Raw genomic sequence first — 15872 nt, 5'->3', positions numbered from 1 at the left:
GGCCTATGTTGACATTTTGGCCTATGTTGACCTTTTAGCCTATGTTGACCTCATAAATAATAGGTGGTTGAATTCAGTGACCTGATATGCAAATGCTCTTCAAATTTCAAGTTAATTGGATTAAAATTGAGAATTTTAGAAATTTGGCAACTGTTCACTTTTTGGCTGATGATGTCAAAAATAATAGGTGGTTGAATTCATTGAGCTGATATGCAAATCCTGTTCAAATTCCAAGTCAATCAAATGAAAATTGACAATTTTAGAAATTTGAAAAAGTTGACCTTTGGCCTATGATGACCTTTTGACCTCTAATAAAGAGGATCTGTCAGACCACCAACTCTACCATTTGGTGAAGTTTCGTGAAGATCGGTTTAAAATTGTGACCTGTAGGCAATTAAAGGTGAGCGGACAGACAGACAGACAAACAAACGGAAGTGATCAACATATTTGTCAAAAAAAACTTTTTTTTGCTAAGTAACAAGCAAACAGTCAGAATAACGCAGAAGACCAACTAATGTACTTAATAAAATCTTCAATTTTCGGAAGTAACAAGGGGTGAAACGGAAGAAACAAGGAGTAACGGGTGAAAACATAATCTCTGTCCATCGCAGATGGTGGAGGTAACAATGCACCACCAGGTTTTAGAGGACAGAGACAAGTTTGAAAGTTCCTTCTTGAGATTGGATCGATGTTGTTTTCTGGTTCTCCAGAGAGTGGAAACACACTTGTTGCGGCTTTTTGGAATGCACCGAGATTTTGGATTTGCCTTCCAGGAAGAGAAGACAAGTTGTTTCAGAGCAACTGCCTCACCACAGGATTCAGTGTACCATGGGTGGGAAGAAGGGTAGGATAATTGAACACGAGATAGGATGAATCTGTTAAAGAGAGCAGAATTCTGTTGAAGAATTCCCAGGCTGAGATAACATCAGGGGCAGTACATATGGATGGGAAACCAGTCCTGAAAAGACATGGCTGCTTGCAGTACTTGCCTATCTGCTCAAGTGAAATGCCACATTCGCTGGCATTGATGCAGCTCCCTAAGAATAGCCAGAGATGTTGACTTTCACAAGCTGTTAGTGATCTATGAAGAAGAGGAATGAAAAATAATAATAACAATGAAGAATGATAGCACATTATGATGCCACAATACGACACCACATTCCTCTTCTGGTTTAGCATAATGGTATATTTTGACATTTTACTTTGGTTGTGGGATTGTGATGGAACATGGTGTGGGATTCTTCTTCTTCTTCTTCTTCTTCCTTCAGCACAATCCCACAACAAAAGTGAAATGTCAAAACATATCATGATGTCATAATAGAAATCCATACGGGGATTGTGGTATCGGATTGTAGCATCATAATGTGGTGTCTTTCCGACCTTGTTTGGTTATTTTTTTTGAGATTTCATCTCTTTATGTTTTTACATTTTTGTTTAATTTTTTTTTCTTCTTGTCACGAACTATTAAGGTTACTTGGCTTATCTTATATTTTAAACTTTTATCAGATTTAACTTTGACAATGAAGCACAGGTTTATATTTGTATTTTGTTGTGTAAATATGGAGAAGGAGGGAACATAGCCTTGCTTAAAGTAAATACACTTAGTTATAAGAATCGCTAATTTCTTGAATTTTTCAGATTTCACGACAGATTTCGACACTTATTTAATCCACAAGCGCCAACCCTCAAATCTGAAGATAGATTTCGATGATATACTTTAATTAGTCCATGAAAGTCCAACATGGAAAACGGCATCATATATAATGCATAGATCACTCCAAGCTCTTAATTTGAAAACTATAGCACCTACAAAAGCGATGTATACAGCGATTCGTAGGTACGAATATCAGGCATTCGATAATATCAGTGAGGAAAGTGAAAAAAATGAATTTTGAGCCCTTTATTGCACAGAAACCATTTGCGGCCTGTAACAAGTCAAGACATTTTGAGCAGGCCGAAACAAAATGGCGGCTTAAGACCCCTGCGAGGTGACAGCAGGCTGACCAAGTTGCGTGCTGTCATCTTGGTAATGCTTTTTTGAATGGTTTTTGATGATGAGCACCCCTAAATTATCTTCATAAGGGGTGTTTAACTTCACTCAAACACCCAATTTTTACTCATGCACTCCCTGGGAGTTCCCTTAGTATGCATGCAAAGTTTCAGGCTGCTAGGTTTCATGGTTTTGGAGTTATGGAGGACACACAAACACACACACATACACTGACATTATTATTGTAGATACTTAAATGTAACTGTGATATTAAGCTGACTTTCACATAAATTTGAATTATTATCTCTCTGTAGCACACTTCTAACTTAATTGCCACAAATGTTTAATGGTTTAACTCACCACCAAATGTTAAAATAACCCAAACTTTTGCACAATACTGGATATGCACTCAACTTTGCATAAGCCTTTCTGTTTGTGCGTGGTATGTTACTATCATGTCTGCAACAGTTCCTTCTCTCCATAAAAATGATCAATGAGTCAGCATGCAGGGGTGAGGTGGAGTTGGAGGAGTTGGAGGAGTTGGAGGAGTTGGAGGAGTTGGAGGAGTTGGAGGAGTTGGAGGAGTTGGAGGAGTTGGAGGAGTTGGAGGAGTTGGAGGAGTTGGAGGAGTTGGAGTTGTTTGAGTTGTTGGAGGTAGCAATTTCACCCTTCGTTCTGTGGGAGCTCCTCATAAACGCGTGAATCTCTTAAACCCTGTCGCAAACACGCATGCGCAATAAATGAATGGATCGAGTTCGTCATGGAAATTCAGAGCGTAAATGCAGCTGGACATGCCACAACAAGGCAGGAAAATCCAAAACGTGACAAGTTATCGGTAAATATATAGTCAGTCACGGTTTTCACTGCAAATACCATTCTTCCCATCAAAAGGCAGTGTTCGAACAAGGGGCCAGAGCATGAGGTTAAAGAAAATGAGGAGAGTTTTAAGGTGGAGGTCTTTCAGTCAGAGAGTAGTTAATGCATGGATTGGTCTACCTGGAGAGGTAGTTGCAGTGGATAGGGCGGATCTAGGTTTAAGTTGGAATTGCATCGACACCTGGCGCATTCGAGACAGAGGGGTATGGAGATAGTGGTAGTTGGCAAGGCTTGTAGGTAGCCTGCTCATGTTTGGGTGATGGACACTGGGGGTGGTGCAGCACAGGCATAATGGGCCAATTGGCTTCCTTCTGCATCAAAGGTGTGTGTGTGTGTGTGTCACTGCCGAGCGCTCACGGCTCGGGACTCGGTTCATGGTGTGCACCTGCTGAAAGTACGATCGTTACACGCGGCAACATGCGGTTCCTCTGAAGCACGTGATATGGCAAGCGCCCCATCACGGCACGATTAGCAAGTGGAAACATGTCAATCAGATCAAAAATGGTTGCTCTCATTTTCCATCAAAAGGCTGTGGAATTAATGGTGAGCGCAATTATTCACAATGTATTCCCAAGTTCCCCAACGCAATAACAGCCATTTCGAGAACGCCTGAATTGGCCATGGCCGATTTGATCGGGCCACAATGCCTCATTCGACTGACATTATGTGTGAGAGCGTCTTCGTGCACCGTACGAAGCATGTCTCTCGGTACACTTTGAGTGCACTGCCAAACGAAAACCCCATAATAGTAATAAGGAGCACGTGAGGGTATTTTACTGGGTATGTTAATTTGATGACGTCATGACGTCATCACGGCAGTGACGATACAACCTTCACAATGGTTGCTTGCAAAAATATCTCAGGCTCCCGGAGCCGCATTTGTACAGACACCAGGTGCAACTCACTAGTACATAGCAGGCAAATCAACACCATAGCTTCATATAAATCACAATCCTCAAAGGTTCCTGGTCACATGGGGGTGAACAAAACAAAGCATCAAATCACAGACAACCGATTCGCTTGTACCTCACATTTTAAATGCACCTGCACAGGTGAGCACGACTAAGGTATACGAGTCAGTTGTGGGTACTGGGTGGGGAGGTTAAGACAAGGACAGAGGCATTATATCTCCCTGACAACCACACCGAAGGTGTGACGATTAATTTTACGAGCAGGTTGCCCATGCTCCCACGGGATTCTTAACGGGGTTGGGATTGAGGTGGCAAAAATGCAAATGGCATCTTCTGTCGTCGAGCCGGGAATCTGGGAGCAACAATTCACATTTATTGCCACATCTGATGCAATTTAAATGCTCTAATGGTGGAGGTGCTCCATTTGAAATTGTTTGTTGGATATATGGAGCTTTTTGATGTGGACGTGGGGTCCGTAGTAAATATCAGTGTTGGTGTCAAAGCCAGTGACCAATTGGAAATTAATAGTAGGATATAGAGCAGTTGAGGAAGAAGCAAACAGTGATTGAAATAAATTAGGGTTGAATTAATAGCGGGAGTTTCACTTTGCGCTGACGGAGGATTATTGATGGCGATGAGCATGCGAGCGGACGAGGTGTCCCACAACCCTCCTCTCCTGCTCCGCCTCCGCCCCACCCACGTCGCAGAGTCTGTAACAAGGCGCGGGATCCAGGCAGACACGTGGAAATGTGGATAAGGAGGTATTCGACAAAGACACGGCCGAACCACTGGTCGTGTTAAGATGGACAATCATTTAGAATTAGCAGGAGAATTAAATTCTCATGTTCTGTTTGAGTTGAGGGTTAGATGTGATGTTTGTTGGATGATATGTCTGAAGGTTCATTATAAATTCACAAATATATGTCACATTTATGTAACAATAATAATTTATAATTATTACGATATGAAAACGCTGGTTTTAGTCCCCTACCAGTTTCATTGGAGGGACTATGGGTTTGCTCTCTGTACGTTTGTCCGTCTGTCCAACCTGTTTTTTTTTTAGTCAATTTTTCAGTTATACCCAAAGACAATATTGTTGCGGATCCGGGGTTTGAGGCTTGCCACGAGGGGAAGCACTCGGGTCCCTCCTGAACACCCAGTCCTGAGGTTGCCAGGCACAGATAACTCCACGCGCCGACGGGTTGCGAAGCAACCATGAATGCCGATTGGTACTGCCAATCCTGGCAGGGTTACATCACTCTGAATGATACCTTACCTGTGGATGGCCTTTCCAAGGGGGTGGGGGGGGGGGTTACGTGTCCTCGATGCGTACTTGTGTGGAACTTACCATATCAGGTGCAACCGAGCGGAGCTGCCAAATACGCACCGGCTAATAAGAGCCAATTAATGGGGTAGAACTTCCAGGATAAAGACCTGGCATGTCACACGGACCAACACAACCCAGTCGCTTAGGAGGGGAAGGAGGGAAGAAAACTGGGGGTGTTTATGGTGCTTGAGTGAGAAGGTGAAAAATGAAGTGTAATGAGTTGTAAATGTAATGCAGAGAGGGAGAGTGAAGAGGTGCATATCTGCAGTTGCTCTTTTAGTTTTGTGCATCTACAGCAGATGACACAGTTGATGGGAACGACTGAACATATGAGATGATGGCTTACCATGGCGTGTGAGAAAGTCTGTATGTATAATTGCTGTCTAGCGTTCCGCCTACTCAGCGCTTCACTCCACCTTTTCCCTTGCACCACTGTTCAGGTCTGGACCTTCCTCCTCATCCAGCCCTCCACACTCGGAAGCAGCCGCCTTGCACTCAGGAGAAGATTCTCTGACCTCGTGCAGAGACTGACTGGCTCAAGACTGACTGGCGATGACCATGGTGGAGACTGATTGGTGAAAACTACTGACTCAATTATCCTTTCTCAACTATTTTTATAGAGCCTGGGTGAAAGAGGAACCAAATATTGGATCAAAACGCTCCAGGCATATCCGAGTGCTCCCATTGGCGCACAGATGCCTCCCTGAAATGTAGCCCCGCCTGCCAGATTCCGAAGCTGAAAATGGCCTCAATTACTCCCGAACCACGTCATGCGATGGAGCTCCAAGATTAACATGGGCTGCTGGTTGTTGGGAGTGCTCTCCAGCCATGAACATGTGATGAGCTTCAAATGAGTGTCACTATTTAGCGGAGTGCCAGGGCTACCCAGATGACATTGAACGGACCCCAGTGCATACTTCCACTCCGAGCTACGTATCAATCTGTTCTGACCCCAAGCATCCGTCATAGTGGGTCATGTCCATTGTTCCCTGACATCATTAAAGGGCTGTGGTGAGCGTCCGGGGTACTGACTGTGGTTGCGGTGTTTCATTGCAGTTGTAGTGAGGTCGGGGAAGCATTGTGGCGTTTGTGGTGAAGAGGTTGAATCGGTTGGAAGGGTTGTGGTGAGGTGATTGAAACATTTGTAGTGAGGAGGCGTTTGTGGTGAAGAGGTCCAGCACAGGTTATTGTGGGGATTTTTAGGAAGGCGTTGTAGTGGTCATATGAAGGTTGCGGCATTGTGGTTCGAGTACTGAGGAGTCTGAAATGAAACGTCCGCTGGGGAATGGCACGCAGTTTGAACGGAACCGCTGCGGCACGTGTTCATGAGGCTTTGTATTAATGTCACCGTTCGGTCTGTGTCGTATTATACGACATATTATCGTATCTGTCGTATTATACTGTATTATACATGGGTTAGTGTTCATCTGCCCTGACTCCACCTGACTGATTGACTGGACAGCTGGCCTGACTCCACCCCAATAAAATCATGCACCACCATTGCATGACCCGTTGCATTTGGCATTGGAATGATACCAGGCATAGAACCACAATGTAATATTGTTGCGGTTCTGTGAAGCCAGCACTCCCCTTCCACCCCCCGAGGCAATGGCTTACAACATATAGTGGTCCTGAGACAGTTATTATCCCACCCCCCCCCCCCCCGGAGGGAGGGAGCAGGATATTGTAATCGTCCGGTTTGTTTGTTTGTCTGTCTGTTTGTTTGTTTGTCTGTCTGTCTGTCTGTCTGTCTGTCTGTTAGCAACTTTACGGCAAAACGGCTTTAGCAAATACTATCAAATTTAATCCACAGGTGGGCAATGAACCTTGGACGACCCCATTAACTTTTGGGTCCAATTGGATCAAAGGTCAAGGTTAAGGTCACGAAAAGATCAAAATCGTTTTTCGCTCATAACTTCGTCAAAGATGATCTGATTTACTTCAAACTAAGCTTATAGTGAACCTTATTCTATTTGTCACTTATAATCCTATCCATTCCTATAGTGAAAAATGCATATTTGTGAAGATCGGTAGGGTCCGAAGTTTTGGGGGTCATGGTTATCGGTCAAAATTACAAATTTTCCATTATAAATCAAAAAAGGTTAGGAATATGCGTGTTTACTATGGAAGACATATATCAAGTCCTTTATTGGCTTTAATTTGACACCATGACCTTTGACCTTACATGGCCTTGAAAGGTCAAAATCGTTTTACGGTCATAACTTCGTCAAAAATGCTTTAATTGACTTCAAACTAAGACTAAAATATTCCTTATTCTATTCCTTATAATGAACATTCAGGTTAAGGATGTATCAAATTTAAATTTGATCCCCAAAATAACTTTATGCCTTAAATGGGCGGGATTTGTTGTGCCTGGCACCACTTGTTTAATTAGTATTCGTTTTAGATAGCCCTTCCCTATTGTCTAGTGGGTTTATGGGAAAGAATGCGTTTCAAGGGCTTTTAGGCAGGTCTTTATTCCCATTCTTTATTCTTTACTTGTTTTACTTCACACACACGACCTCTCTTTCATGCATGCAGCTCATTTGCATGCATGTGCCCTTTCACATTCAAACCTCGCACCATTGCTCCACCGACGCTCACCTCAAATCTTCACCAGACTCGGACCACAATGCTACAACCTTCATACAACCACCACAACGCCTTCCCAAAAATGCCCACATCATCGGACCACAGTTCAAACTCCCCAACACTCACCGTTGACGCCACAATGACCACAACCATCTCCATCACAAACTCGCCACACTACAACTGCTTTGCTACACCACCGCTGCCATTGCTCAACCACAGTCATCACTAACAACCACTACCACCTTTTTGGATCAGTAGGGACAAGGAAGACCATTCGCGACCAAATACCCCATCCCATGTTGATCTCGGAGTTGTCGTATGGCAAAGCACAGAGTGACTGTGGCCATTTCCACTACCATATCCTCACAGGGGTGGGGCCAACACAATGGTAAGCGTCCACGTGCCAATGGGGATGCTGGGAAGCACTAATAACCCACCTGATCCGCCTCTAAACTCGCTCTCACCAGGTTATAATAAAGTAATGTGCATTCTGCACATTCCAGTTTGGTTCTCAGAGTTCTGGCTGCATAATCTCTCGGTTTTCTCGTCGACGCATTCTTGTTCTCGGTTCTCTGGCTCGGCTCAGCACGGAGCATTCTTGTTCTGGTTCTTCTGGGGTGTTGTGCGGAACACAGTGACTGGAGCTTGATGGGACGGAACGGACGGAGTCCACTACCGAGCAAAGAACCAGACGAAGTGCAGTTAGAAAGGATAAACATTTACACATACAAACGTCTTTACACTCATGGTAGGATATCACCTCACACGTTCTTTTCTTTATTTCCAAACCCCCCTGACCCACATCTTTACAACTTCCTCTTTGCACTTTATCCACAATCACCGCACCCCTCATTTTGCAACCTCTTTCTGACTACGCACAGTAGACAACTCGTTTTTCGCCCCCTCCCCCTCGCCCCTCCTCGGCGATTGGACTGCATTGGTCCATCGACTGTGTGAGGCAGTGTGACCACTCCTCATTTTCATAAATGCCAAGGTGAGCCAATGAAAAAAAAGCCAAGAATTCACAAGGTTTCGGAAAAGCGATGATAATAGTGTTGCGAATTCGCGCCCGCCGGCGTGCAATCGGCCGCTCGACTCGAATGGCGGCCGCCTCGCCCACCGGAACGGACAATTCTGTCGTGACCCTCTCGGAACAACGCCGGGAGCTCGTCACGGGTGGGGGTTTAACCCCACCACGACCGTACCAATTGCCCACCCGCGCAGGATAGGGTTGCTCGCCAAATTTGATCTACCTAAGTACCTGCGCGGATGTTCGACCGGGCGATCGTACCTCGCCGCAGGCCGACTCCAGACACGAACCGCTTAAGCGGTCCGTTCCGTGCTATCGGGATAACCGAGCGGTGTTATCGTCGGCCTCGACGGTTCCGATTAATTATCGGGCGCTTTCAGCCCACTACGAACCCTTTACGTGAAGCAGGATGGAGGGTCAATGAAGAAAAGACGAAGCGAAACGGGAAAACAGTTCACACAATGCACATTTATTACCCAGCCCACGAAAAGCACACATATACAGTCAAACAGTCAGAATGCACATATATCAATTTAAAACACAAACAACAATGCAGAGCTACGACCGAATACGCGAACACACGGCAACACTTATACAGTTTTACTTCACAGACGGCGCCGACACACATTTACTCAAAAGCAAAGGAAAGAAGCCACCCTCATAGGCAAGGGGGCAGACGGGCCTGTAGGCCAATATTTGCGCTGGACCTGCAGGAGCGGCCAGGTCCGCGAGACAGGTGGGGGGGTCCTACCCGCGTCCTCGTGACGAGCCGCAAATGTGGCTGCCCGGCGGTGCCCCGACTTCGTGCTCCTTTGCGGGTTTCGTTGGCACCGCTTGGAGTGGGGTGGGAACGGGGCCCCCTTTTTGCACTATCTCAGCGCGGGGGAAAGGGGGAAATTGTTGATGCCCTGGGGGAGGAGAATGGCTGGCTGGCTTGGGTCCCGCGATGAGCGATCCCACCGCGACCTCGTCGCCGACCGCCGTCTTCCCTGCCTCGGACCCGAGCTCCTTGGCCTCCTCCCACAATTCTCCTCAGCCGACTGCAGAAACCACCTCGACGCCTTCGCCTCCCGACTCCACTCTGCTCTCCAACCCGACTTGACTGCCAAAACTCTCTGCCACGATTCGCCTTGCACCCGGCGCTTTATAGGCCAGCAGGAGAACCCATATGCAAATTTCCGGATCAGGATGAGCTCGGGGGCGGAGCCACGCTCACCCATTGGACGGAGGAAAAGTGGGCGTGAACCTCCCCTGATCCGAGAATTTGCATATTTCGATTTCACACGGAAGCGCCTGGAGGCGAGGCCAAGCCGCTCCGCGCTTGCTGATTGGACGGATCAGAAGTGGGCGTGTAGCATTCCTGATCCGAATTTTCCCTCGGAAAGGCCGCTACTTGCACTCGCGGCTCGGTGCGCATCGCTTGAACGAATCCAAGACAGCCCGACGCTCAGTGTTCACAGGTGGTGCGGGAATGGCCTTAGAAGGAGAGAGGTGAGGGTGGTGGAGGGTCTGTCTATCGGTGGTGGTTTGATGGTTATGGCGGTTGATTCAAAATAAAAATAGAACAGATAAACGCTTAACTCAAAGCATCGCAGCCCAAATGAATCACATAAATTCCCTCTAAACAACGGGTTTGGGGCTAACTACACATGTACTTAGAGTTATCTCACCTACGGGACCTGAATGGTGGTTTGCGAATTTCCACAGCCATAACAATAGAAAACCTATACGCCAAGAAAACCGACAGAAAACCAAGACGCCAAGGTGAACAACGATTAGCCAAGATCTTGTGAAAAAAGCCAAGGAGTGGTCACACTGAGCCAAAACATCTCAATGGACCAAACCTCAATAATCCAAAACATCGCAATGGACCAAACCTCAATAATCCCCCAAAAAAACTCAATGGACCAAATCTCAATAAGCCAAAACATAGCAATGGACCAAACCTCAATAATCCAAAACATCGCAATGGACCAAACCTCAATAATCCAAAACAACTCGATGGGCCAAACCTCAAAAAGCGAAAACAACTCAATGAACCAAACCTCAATAATCCAAAACATATCAATGGACCAAACGTCAATAAGCCAGAACATCTCAGTGGACCAAACGTCAATAAGCCAGAACATCTCAGTGGACCAAACCTCAATAAGCCAGAACATCTTAGTGGACCAAACCTCAATAAGCCAGAACATCTCAGTGAACAAAAACACCTCAATGGTCCAAATCTCAATAAGCCAAAACAGTGTGACCACTCCTCATTTTCATAAATACCAAGGTGAGCCAATGAAAAAAGCCAAGAATTCACAAGGTTTCGGAAAAGCGATGATAATAGAAAACCTATACGCCAGGAAAACCTATAGAAAACCAAGATGCCAAGGTGAACAACGAATAGCCAAGATCTCATGAAAAAAGCCAAGGAGTGGTCACACTGGTGTGAGGGAACATAGAGGTCGCAAACACCTCGTTCTTTTCTCACTCTTTTGCTCTCTGATTTCCCCGGGGTCTGATCCTGATGGCGCCTGTTATGTATTGAGTACCATAAGTTTGTGTAAAGATTGCAACAGGTTAATTATGCACTGTCTTGTTTGGTAAATACTTGTATTTATTTTGTCGTACCACACGAATCCTTACTTTCCCCTGCGGTATGTACATATTGCTTTATATTAAAACCTTCTATTGTACACATGCCTTTCATTGCACCTGCTTTAAAAATAAACTTGCTTATGTTATAAATGTACCCAGTTTGTTGTGTCCTTTCCCCCATTGGTCGAGTATCCTCCACACGTAGTGCGAGCTGGGAAGTTTTACCCCCACCGATTGGCCCTTGTTAGCCAGTGCATACTTGGCAGCTCTGATCAGGTAAGTTAACACAACTACGCATTGAGGGCACGAAACTCGCTTAGTGCAATCAATCCATCAAAAACAGTAACAAGCGAAGTAGTGACACCCTGCCAGGATTGGCAGTACCATTCGGCGTTCGTGGTTGCTTGACAACTCACCGAAGCGTGGCGTTATCCATGCGTGGCAAGGTGTGGCGAGCCACGTGGTCGTCCCATTGGTCTCCTCCACTCACAAGGCTCCCTCGCTGAGAGAATCTGGTGAGCAGGATCAGCGTCACGAAAACGAGCAACATATCGATACAGCTGCAGCTGATGCTCACGGACTATGCAGGTAACAAATCTCATTTGAGTCTCTCTCAGCAACCACTCATTGTACACAAAGTATGACCAGCGATAGCCAAGGATTCTCTAAAGAGACCTGGTACCAAAGGAATTAAGTCTCCATCTCAGATCCCTGGTCAGAGTCCAAGTCTCACATCCGTAGAGCAAGTCTGTAAACACCAACGACTTGAAGACTCGGACTTTCATCCTCCTGCACAAGTACTGACAGCACCACACCCCATGATCCAGTGAATCCATGACTCCCCAGCCCCGACCCAGACATCTTTTGACCTCTGGCTCACAGCCAGCAGAGACATGAATATCACTGCCAAGGTAAGTGAATCTCTCTGTGACCTCAACATCCTCACCACAAACAGGTATAGACAAGAAATCATTGAAAGCCTGGATCTGAGTATTGACCCAGAAAACCCGTAATCTCAGTGGCTCCGACTCCTTGTTCAGCACCTCGAGGGCCCCCAAAAGGATATCCAGTCTCCGCAAAGATGGCTGCATCATCTGCAAAATCAAGGTCAGAGATCTTGACATTCCCAAAAGAAGCACCGCAGCTTGATCTCTCCGACATCCTCCCCAAAATGCAGTCCTCACAAGCACTGAAACGTGTGGGCACCAGAACACACCCCTGACAAACTTCAGTAACAACTGAAAACAAGTGGTGCCAGGCACAACAAATCCCACCCATTTCAGGCATAAAGTTATTTTGGGGATCAAATTTAAATTTGATACATCCTTAACCTGAATGTTCATTATAAGGAATAGAATAAGGAATATTTTAGTCTTAGCTTGAAGTCAATTAAACCATTTTTGACGAAGTTATGACCGTAAAATGATTTTGACCTTTCAAGGCCACGTAAGGTGAAAGGTCATGGTGTCAAATGAAAGCCAATAAAGGACTTGATATATGTCTTCCATAGTAAACACGCATATTCCTAACCTTTTTTGACTTATAATGGAAAATTTGTAATTTTGACCGATGACTATGACCGATGACCATTTTGACCAAAACTTCGGACCCTACCGATCTTCACAAATATGCATTTTTCACTATAGGAATGGGTAGGATTATAAGTGACAAATAGAAAAAGGTTCTGTAAGCTTAGTTTGAAGTAAATCAGATCATTTTTGACAAAGTTATGAGTGAAAAACGATTTTGATCTTTTCGTGACCTTGACCTTGACCTTTGATCCAAATGGACCCGAACCACCGTTGATTGGAAGGTCAGCAATAGGGATAGTAACACCCCTGACATCCAACTCAACAGCTGGTGGATCAGCCTGGTACAGTCGCTCAATGTAACCAGCCCAGCAGGCCTTCACTTCAGACTCCTCTGTGAACAGCCCACCACCCTCCGCTCTAACTGCAGTACACCGAGGGACGGGCTTGGATGAACGTAATGCGTAAATTCCCCTGTAAGCAGGACGAGAATCGCCTGACCACAGGTAATGCTCAACCCCCTCACAGATTTCTCGCATATAAGTCACCTTGTCCACCCTAAGCCGAAGCACGTACAGTTTTATGCCTCAACTCACTGAACAGTTCAGCGCTGCCATTAAGCCTGGCCCTGCAACTCTGGTCAATGTCCCTTGAGAGAAAAATTCTTCTTTGGTCTATGGTGAGTTCCAAGACATCCACCGTCAACATCAAGGATGGTGGTCTTGAAGGCACTCCACAACTCTTCAAGATTCCCCAAAGCACTCATACCCTCCAAATCCCCATTCAGCCTGTTTGCAAACTCCTCAGCTACCCTCTTATCCTTGAGCTTGCCAACATCCAGCCTAGGCTGGGTGGTGCCATTCTTCTGGATTTAAGCTGAAATCCCTGCATTTCTGCACCATCCTCCAGCGACCATCAACGAGCATGTGGCCAATCTCCTTTGCCACACCACCAGCATTGGAATACAAAGTCAAGCGTTGAGCCTGTGGGTACTGAAACCATCAACCAGCCACCCGAAGTGCATGATCTTCCAAAGTCAAGGAACTTCATGCTATTCTGGTTCACAGTTCCAGACCAATGGGGACCAACACATGTCTCATAACCATCCCTTTCAGTTCCAGTCGATGCATTGAAATCTCCCAAGATGAGAAGAGTATCTCACCTGGGGCACTGATAAACCCGACACCCGAGCATGGCATAGAATGCATCCTTCAGGGTGAGATCACTTGCCTCAATTGGAGCAAATACAGACACCAGGGAAACAACACCATTGGAATGATGAATCCTTCATCTCAAAATACGCTCGTTGACTGGTGTTACCTCAATTATCATTGGACCAGACCAATGGTACGTGTAACCAACTGCCATGATCTCGCCACTATCTGGTCCGCGAACCTCAGAGAATGCTGCAATACCGACGTTGAAACGCTTGAGCTCAGATGATAAAACTGTTAGTTTTTTATCATAAAAAAAAAGATGATCATCCTCTCTTCGGGATAGGACATTTCAGGCACCCACCCGAAGGGACCGCCTCAGGTTAACCCAAGGAGACGACGTCTGGTGGACGACACCTCTACACCACTCTGCCACACACTTCCGCAATCTGACCCGAGAAGGTTATCCCGTGGTTTTCCTCCTATCATCAAAGAGTGGGGGTCCCCGGGTGTTTGTCTCCGGACGTGTCGAGGTGGTGTTTGTCTCCGGACGGTGTTTGTCTTTAGACGTGCCCATGCAATGTTTGTCTTCGAATGTCTCTGGGCGGTATTTGTCTCTGGGCAGTATTTGTCTCTGGAAATGTCCAGGCAGTATTTTTCTCCGGACGTGTCAGTGCGGTGTTTATCTACGGATGGTGTTTATCTCCAGACGTGTGCAGACGCTCGTTGTCTGCGGATGTGTCTGGATGGTGTTTGTCTCTGGATCTGTCCAGACGGTGTTTATACCCGGACACACCTGGACGGTGTTTATGTGTTTATCGAAAGAAGAGGTTTTTTTTCAGGGAAAATTTTTTTCATCCCTGTTCAGCATGTTCTGGTTCCACATGGCCTGGTATTGTATTAATTGAAAAGGAAAAATAATTAATTGATTAATCATTTTCAATAATTAATTGAAAACCAAAAAAATTCTTATCCTTGCTCAGCCCACTATCACCTTGCTGAGGTCTTAAACCACCATTTTGTTTTGGCTTCCTCAAAATGCCTTGGCAATTTTTCACAATGACCTCTCACTGAATAATTAAAGTATATAATCAAAATATGGTTTCTGATTTGAAGATCAGATCTTGTGGACTAAACAAGTGTTGAAATCTGGAGTGAAATCTGAAAATATTAAGAAATTAACGATTCTTATAACTAAGCATATTTACATATTTACTGAAAGCAATCAAGGCTGTGATCCCTCTTTCTCCATATTTCCAAATTGCCAAAGCATTAAATTTAACTTTTTCAACTGTTCGGAGAATTAGATTGAGTGAAGAAAAGATTAAGGAATGTGCCTAAAATGGAACTTCATTAAGTGCAACGAAAATAATTGCTATAAAGAGCTCATCCTCGAATGCCTGATCTTCGCTGCACATAATGCTAATCGCTTGCCAAGCCAGCCATTCCTTATCAACCATTTTGTTGGAGTGCTTGGTTGAGTGCTGAAGCTACTTGGTCAGCACTTTACAAGCTGCTTTGTAATGGAACACACTGCTGTTTCACAATTCGCTTACCTTTCCATTTACTTTGTCTTTTGCTTAAATATTTGTAGGCTAACGACTTTGTTGCTCAACTTTGACTGCTATTCTTTGATGTTTGTTTATTTGCACTTTCACCATTTTTTTCACCATTGGTGCGACTACTCATGTGGAATGTTACAATGATAATTATGACGTCATAGGTCACGTGGTGTGGCAGCCATATTGGAAAAACGGAAAAAAATTTGGACCTCTGTATCTCAAACTGCACCAAGGAAAAATTTGAAACTTGGCACATAGCAAGTACTCCTCATGGGGAATGAGTGTGATTTTCTATTGATGTCATAGGTGGCCTCA

General features: G+C 45.3%; 1 long non-coding RNA gene across 1 annotated transcript in view; it reads right to left on the bottom strand.

Annotated features, from left to right (window-relative positions):
- Positions 1–1885: 1885 nt before the first annotated feature.
- LOC147014343 (uncharacterized) overlaps positions 1886–15872 on the bottom strand; it is an 18206-nt gene continuing 4219 nt past the window's right edge. The window contains exon 2 of the long non-coding RNA XR_015050740.1: positions 1886–2704. This is a non-coding gene — a long non-coding RNA (uncharacterized LOC147014343). The remainder of the gene's footprint in view (positions 2705–15872) is intronic.

This window comes from Eptatretus burgeri, chromosome 13 (genome assembly GCF_056783735.1).
Source record: "Eptatretus burgeri isolate ZD-2024b chromosome 13, Ebu_testis_v1, whole genome shotgun sequence".
Lineage (NCBI taxonomy): Eukaryota > Metazoa > Chordata > Myxini > Myxiniformes > Myxinidae > Eptatretus > Eptatretus burgeri.
This window is presented reverse-complemented; position numbering and strand designations above follow the sequence as displayed.